The sequence below is a fragment of the Daucus carota genome, chromosome 7 (genome assembly GCF_001625215.2).
Source record: "Daucus carota subsp. sativus chromosome 7, DH1 v3.0, whole genome shotgun sequence".
In the NCBI taxonomy this organism is placed as follows: Eukaryota; Viridiplantae; Streptophyta; class Magnoliopsida; order Apiales; family Apiaceae; genus Daucus; species Daucus carota.
Window position 1 is genome coordinate 41,717,746 of NC_030387.2, and position 7,382 is coordinate 41,725,127.

Sequence of the window (7,382 nt, forward strand, 5' to 3'; positions counted from 1 at the left end):
ATAGGGTCTGAGCTTTGTTGGTGTCCATGAGATTTCTGTCTTAATTGTGGATTTTGATTGGTATGATATGTGTGCAAAGTAGAGTTGGCATGTATTACTTTCGTGTTGTCTGATTAGGATCAACAGTCGCATGTTAATCAGTAATTTCAATTCTAGATGAATTCGATAATGAAATTAGAGTCCCATGTGTTTTCCTATTCTGAATTTGATTAGTAATTTTAAGTTATTAGTATAAAAGAAACCAATCCTTGTTAATTGTCTTGGCAGTGATAATTGATCATACATTGTTGCATAGGTGCGTATTCTTAATTCACCAGTCTCTGTGGGATCGAACTTAATATATTACTTGTGATCACGTGCGCTTGCGTGTAGATTTTTGCGAACAGTAATCTTCAACTTATGGTATTTCTGAAGAACTCTGTTTGAATTAGAGAAAGATAATTTACATAGTTTAAAACATGCATCAAGAACTCACCTGGGACCCATCGTTCCTTCTAAAGATGGTGTTTGAATCCCATAGCATCTCCAGCTTCAGTTCCTTTATTTTTTCATTCTCTAATTCCGCAGCCTTCTTACGGGTGAATGGAAATCCTCCACTCCCATACATGAGCAACATGCTATAGCTAAATGGTTCAATGTAATCCGCATGAGGCCCATAAATTACAAGACTGGGTGCATCTTCAGATTGGATCTCGAAAACCCGCATCAACTTTTTATAACTCATGTCTTTAAATGGTAGCGCCAACCAAGGCATAGTCTTGAACTTTTCCCAAAACGATTCTTCACTTTTCCAAAATGATTCTTCACCTGTCAAAGGATACCTCTGACGTGGCTCCCTAATGTAAACAAGCACAACCTCAAATTTATTCTTTATTTTGGCGAAATCTTCATAAGACAACTTAAGTTCTTCACTTAGCAAATCGGGATAATCAGGGTGGTAAAAATATAGGGCTACAACCTTGTCTTCAAAAATGTGAATAGGTACCTGTTGGTAAAAGTAGGTAGAAATAACTGAGTTAGCAGATAGATATGAAGATTATTTACACTCCTTCAGTATGTCAGACATGAGCATTTGACGCTTATATATAAAAAAAAATTTATGTAGAAGATAATAATTTTACGTAATAACACAGTAAAACATATTATAAGTGCGACATATATCCCCTTGCCTTTTAGGCTAGTGCTCTCCTCTTAGTAATTAGAGGTTGAGAGTTCCTTGGCTAGCAGTTAGCTACTATTTTAGTCACATTAGGTCACACGAAATTAGTTGGCACCTGTTCGCAATGAATTTAGTAATTAACACCCCAAGTTGGGCACCCCCTTAGCTTACTCACTACTCCAATAGAGAGCCAACAAGACTGCCACATCACAAGAAACTTGCCACTCCCTTTAGCAGCCGGAGATTCTCTATTTGACACTATCAAAAAATTATAAATATAATAAAAATCATCCATTATCACATGTTCCCATTGTCAATACCTCCTTCCATTTTCCTTAAAGACAAAGCCCTTATGGTTGGCGGGTACAATAGCTATTGGGCACACGTGGCTTAGATACTGTCACTTTCAGTTCAAGTTTAGGCCCAAGACCCAACATTAATATGGAGGCTTAAGTACTGTACGCAACCAGAGTATCTCATTTTATTAAAATTATTAAAAAAAGTATTGATATATCATATATTTAAATAATTGTCAATAATGGACAACAAATAAATAGAGTTCAGTGAATTTTTTGAATTATAAATTTTAATATTACAAATAGAGAAAGCGATATCAGGTAAATAGATAAACAAGAATAAAATGTTCTCTACATTGTTATCTTAGAGAATCCTGCACCAAGATATTAGTATGACCCAAGTACATGAATGGTAACTTTACTTCTACTTTCTTTACAAATTGACGTTCAAATCCAGAGTAGGTCACTCAATGAAACAAGTTATACTACTATGATTCTGCAAACTCGCCAAGTATGAATATCATATAAATTAGAAGACTAGTTCGATGATCTCATAATCACTTAATTGATATATGAAGTTATCGAACATAAGAAACAAACCTTATCTCCTCCTGTATAAATGTTTTATAAGATACAATAAAAAGATGAATGAAAACTCAAAGAGAACTTATTAAAAAGAAAAAATCATGATAATTTGATTATTTGTCAATTCGATGCAAGTTTTAAAACAAGTTTCAACCAATTTAAAGAAAACTCAATATAAAGACGCAAGCTTTACGTAAGTGAAATCTGATGATAATTTACCAGATAAATGGAGAGAATTAAATATTGTGGGGAAAACATAGCTGCCATTAAATCTTCTTGATATTGTTGGTGGCCTTGTGTGATATATGGAATTGCTGAAAACCTCTCCTACCACTATCAATCTTCCCAAATTTCTCCTCAGCGATAACATACTCAAACAAATAATCTCTCGCTCTCTCTCTCTCTCTCTCGTTCTCGCTCTCTCCCTCCCCAAACAGCTATATAATTGTAATATTATATATTTATAATCAATTACCTTTCAGTTACCTTTTTCAACTAAACTACATTACCTATTTTATATATTTTTTAAACTAAAACAACTTATCTTCAAAAAATAGAATAGATAATATATATATATATATATATATATATATATATATTATAGTAACATTATAAATTTATAATCAATTATCTTTTTTAACTAAAACATGTTATACATATTTTTTTTTTAATTAAAACAAATTATTTACTAAATATAACACATATAAAATAAATATATAATGATACACGTATCACGTTCTCGCATATACAATAGATTTCCATTGCAGGTGCAGTCATAACTACCCCAAGTATTTTTGCAATTGCCCTCTGGGCATTGACAAGCCAATTTTTCTTTGCATTCATCAACATCTGGAATAACCAAAAAACTAAAAAATTAGTAAACCGCAGACCTTCATTGCAGACACCGCCAATTGACACCCTGTTTGTTCAGAGAATGATAAGGAGCTGTCAAGCATATAACGTTTCGATGAACTGTTTGCACGAGAACACTCAAGAATTTTTTATTGAGATCTGTGGCAGTAGAGAAAAAATTGTGAAGAGGATTATAGCATACTCCCTCCGTCCCGGTCAATAGTATACATTGGGGGACGGGGGCGCGGCACGGACTTTAATGCTTCAATGTAGTATAGTTCTGTAAATTATTTTTAAGATTTTCTTTTTTTGTATAAAAGTATAACATTTATACTTTTATACAAAAAAAGAAAATCTTAAAAATAAGTTGTAGAACTATGTTTTATAACAGCCTTAAAAAGCGTGTCGAGCAGTGAAAAAGAAACGTATACAATTGACTGGGACAGAGGGAGTACTACTCCAGTCAACTTGCACAAGACAATTAGACGATATCTCCGGTATGTCCAGTATTCAAACTCCACAGGCTTACAGTTTGGTTACTTGAGTATAATAAAACTAGCTCCAAAGATAATAAAACGTGGATATTCCCAAGGTAAAAAGAAATTCTAAATAACAACAATAAATCATCTTGAACTCTAGAATAAGGGACAAAGACCCAATCAATGTACCTTCACAGTTACTGACTCCATCGCCTCTAAATCCCAGTGGGCACATACAACCTTTTGTACGATCATCCTGAAAAATCATTAAAGTGTGGTAAGCACAAAAAACTATCACAACGAAATATATTGAGACAACAATTAATTTAATCTGAGTATTCAAGGACTGAATTCTATGGCTTCTACTTGTCCGTTACAGTTCATGTTACGTGTTCCTTTTGACACAATGACTAGCAATATGCTCTTCGAAAAACTTATATGATATGGAGTGGAGCATTTATTTGTCCCAACACTTCGAAAAATCTTGCTTAATCCTGAACTTCAGAGGAAGCATAGGTTTAATGGAGTTGAAGTATATGTTTATCACGAAAAACTTACAACACAAGCAGAATATGCCCTTCCATCCTGGGAATTTCTCCAACAGCCTCCATTATTAATTCCACAATGTAATGCTCCTGAAGCTGTCACAGAAGTATGATAAGAACATAATGTTTGAGAAACCATGCACATTCGCACTTAATGTCATGGTTTATTGCCTCACATATGCAATAAAGAATGCATTTACATGTTTCAAATGCCCATAAAAGAATAATATCGTAGTGGAACACCAACGTTCACAATGAGTGTATCCATCACCAGAAAGCTTTATTCCTCGCACGATAGGACATTCACACACTCTCCCACGGAATGTGCCCTATATCAAGACCATATGTACATCATGCAATAAAGGATAAAAATGATAAAATCGAACTTGCCAAGACATATATGATCATATAGATATTAGTCCAACAGGAACCAATTGCAGGTGAATCACCTTGCATGCAGTAAGATTTGCAGCTTTATCCTGCCAACATCCGCCATTATTTTCTAAACACTCGTTGGTTTCTATATCTGAGAGAATAAAACATGATAGAACAAGTCAATATAATAAGTTGACACATTGACCACAATTGCAAACAAGAAGTATGTGTAATTCAATATTTTGTTGCATCCAAAGACAGTTGGGCCCTTTTGCAGGCAAGTCGTGGCAAATAATAAACAACTTGTTTCATAACAACATTGAGATAACAAGCATTAGAGTGCTTGGTCTGAAGTAGGAAATGAACATACAAACATAAGTCTCCTCATGAAATAATTTTAAGCATCAGCACAACAAACACAAAATATCTACATGTCATATTGACTGAGAAATATAATTGACAGTGGTAAAGTTATTGGTTTCTCCAGTTCTTCGAAGGGTTGAGATGATAAGAAGTTGAACATTAAGTCACCTTTGCTAAGACAAACGGCTGGCTCAGTCATCTCCTCGAAACCTGAACAAATGGCCTTGAGAACTGCTCCTTTGTCCAGCTTACCTGAACAAGAGATGAGTAGGGTTCAAAATCAATAAATGTAATCATATGACCCTCTTGATCTAACTTCATACCTCTATACTGCCTGTTGTTTATGAGAAGAGTTGGCAGGATGGTCACATCGCCACGAGAACCTTTGCCAACCTGGATCCAGAATTGCCAGATCACAAGTTTATGTGCTAGATACACAGCTGAGAAGGCAATGATAAAGAAAAATAGAGCATAATACTCTGAACGCATGGAAAGTTGAACCTGTGCTTCCTGTTCCATTGTGAGAATGGGGTTTTCTACATCAGCATTAGGATCCCCCATGCATTCATCTATTTGACCGAGATCAACGCCTATAAAGTATATCAAAAAAGACAAGAATATGCATATTAATATGGGTTAATGACCTTTTAGCCCTTAAAGTTTTAAGGTTTGTACCCATAAACCCTTAAAGACTAAAAACGTTCTTTTTAAACCCCCGGGTATCAGAATTGTATCTTTTTGCCCTTGGACCGGGGAAAAAACCGGTGTAAACCGGCCGGTCCAAGGGGATTTTTTCTTGGTCCAAGGGTAAAAAGGTACGTTTTCAGTACTTCAGGGGCAAAAAGGAACGGTTTTGAACCACAACGGCTGATGGATATATTTGTGCAAACTTTAAGGGCTAAAAGGTCATTAACCCTATTAATATTGATATTTCAAGATAAAAATCTCAGAATTTCATTCATTAAAACAATATACAGTTCAAAAAGTAATCAAAGGCCTCTTGTTCTGAGGATATCTACCTTGCTCTCTTACTGAGGACGAAGGTCGATGGTTTAAATCTTGTGAAAGACAAATTGGGTATGAGAGTGTATTTGGTTATCGTAATAAAAAATTGACAAAAGAAATTCCTGCCAACTTATAAACCGTAAAAAAATCTAACTATTAATTTTAGCTACTTTGTTTCCGCTCAATTCAAAATTACAAACACATTAAACCAGTTCAGGAAATTTGCAAAAGAAACTGAAAAATGCCATGAACAATAATAAGATGTTATCCAAAGCGCAGAAAGTATAGTGTGAGGATGCGACTAGAAACGTAAAAGATATGTAAGTGATGCTGCTTAGCATATCAGTCATATATGTGAGACTTACCAAGTGATTTAACAACAGTATCTGCACACTCTTTGTTATACTTATTTTCCTTCATTGGGCAGCGGATTGAAAAGTCCGTGACATAGTCCCACCAAATCCATGGTTTACTGTTTTCCTTGGCCACTTTAAAGACGCAAGCCTGGCGTAAGTTTTGAATCACCACATCCTTCCCATCGTATCCTCTATCGAAATCCCCGTCCGGGTCAGGAGCACAATACCTGCCATTGTTGATGCACTGGGACTGGCATTGTTTGCTCAAAATAAAAGCCTGTGGGCAATACCAAGTGATGTAGTGTGGCGTGAACCGGGTGTACCCTTCTGTTCAAGTATCTGGGCTACTCCCTTGAAACTCTTGACAAACTCTATCTGGCTGTCACACTTTGGCCCGCACTCATCATTGCTATTTGTCCAGAACTCATACTCAACCCGATCATCAGGATGCGGGAGACATTCTCTCCAATCAAGATTTATGGTAACCATCTCACCATCAAATAAAGCTTTCTTGATATTATCCCCTAACGATTTGCTAATGAGTGCTGAAGGAACAGTAATGTTCTGCAGATAATCTTCTCGAGCATTCTGTGCTTCTGGAACCCCGAAATTTCCTATTGCGCATTCATATGTATCTCTCAGTTCGGGTGGCGAAGTAACTCTAAGGCTGTTCTTCTCCACCACGAATCTACCTAAACAACACCCCGCATTCATAACAAACCAAACACACACCAAAAATCCATGCATTACCCTCATGTTTCAACAAAAACTCGGATCACAGAAAAATGTCGAATTCAAATCCTTTTCTAATGCGAAATCCGAAACTAATCAACTTGGAATGACATAAACAAGACCCCTACGTATCTTCACATGAATTTATCATGATGGCATCCCTGATCACAAAATTTAATGACTAAAATACACAGAGTTGTTGAAAGGAAAATGTGCCTGCAATTTTGGGACAGTAGTGAACAAGGAAAGAAGTTTGATCCTCTAGAAATAAAACCGGAAAAACTTGGAACAGATGTGTCAGTTATTACGTGTCACATGGAGAAGTTATGAGCTCTTTGCACAGTACATGTATAAATTATAATTTTATATATAACTATATAACTAGCTTGCAACCCGTGCAAATCACGAGATCTTTTAAATATTTTGTTAATAAAATAAAATACAATAACTCATGTAATTTAACATTATTTTATTTTAAGTATAAAATTTAATATGTTGTTAGTGGGATATATTGTAATTTTTGTATTATAATTTTTTATTTATCAAATTACAAATATACCCTGTTTTGCATATTATAATTTAGTATAGATTTAGTATAAATTGATAGAATATGTTGCAATTTATCTATTTTTAAT

General features: G+C 35.0%; 1 pseudogene; it reads right to left on the minus strand.

Moving 5' to 3' along the window:
* Positions 1–397: 397 nt before the first annotated feature.
* LOC108195099 (vacuolar-sorting receptor 2-like) lies at positions 398–6,771 on the minus strand (annotated as a pseudogene).
* Between the last annotated feature and the right edge of the window lie 611 nt (positions 6,772–7,382).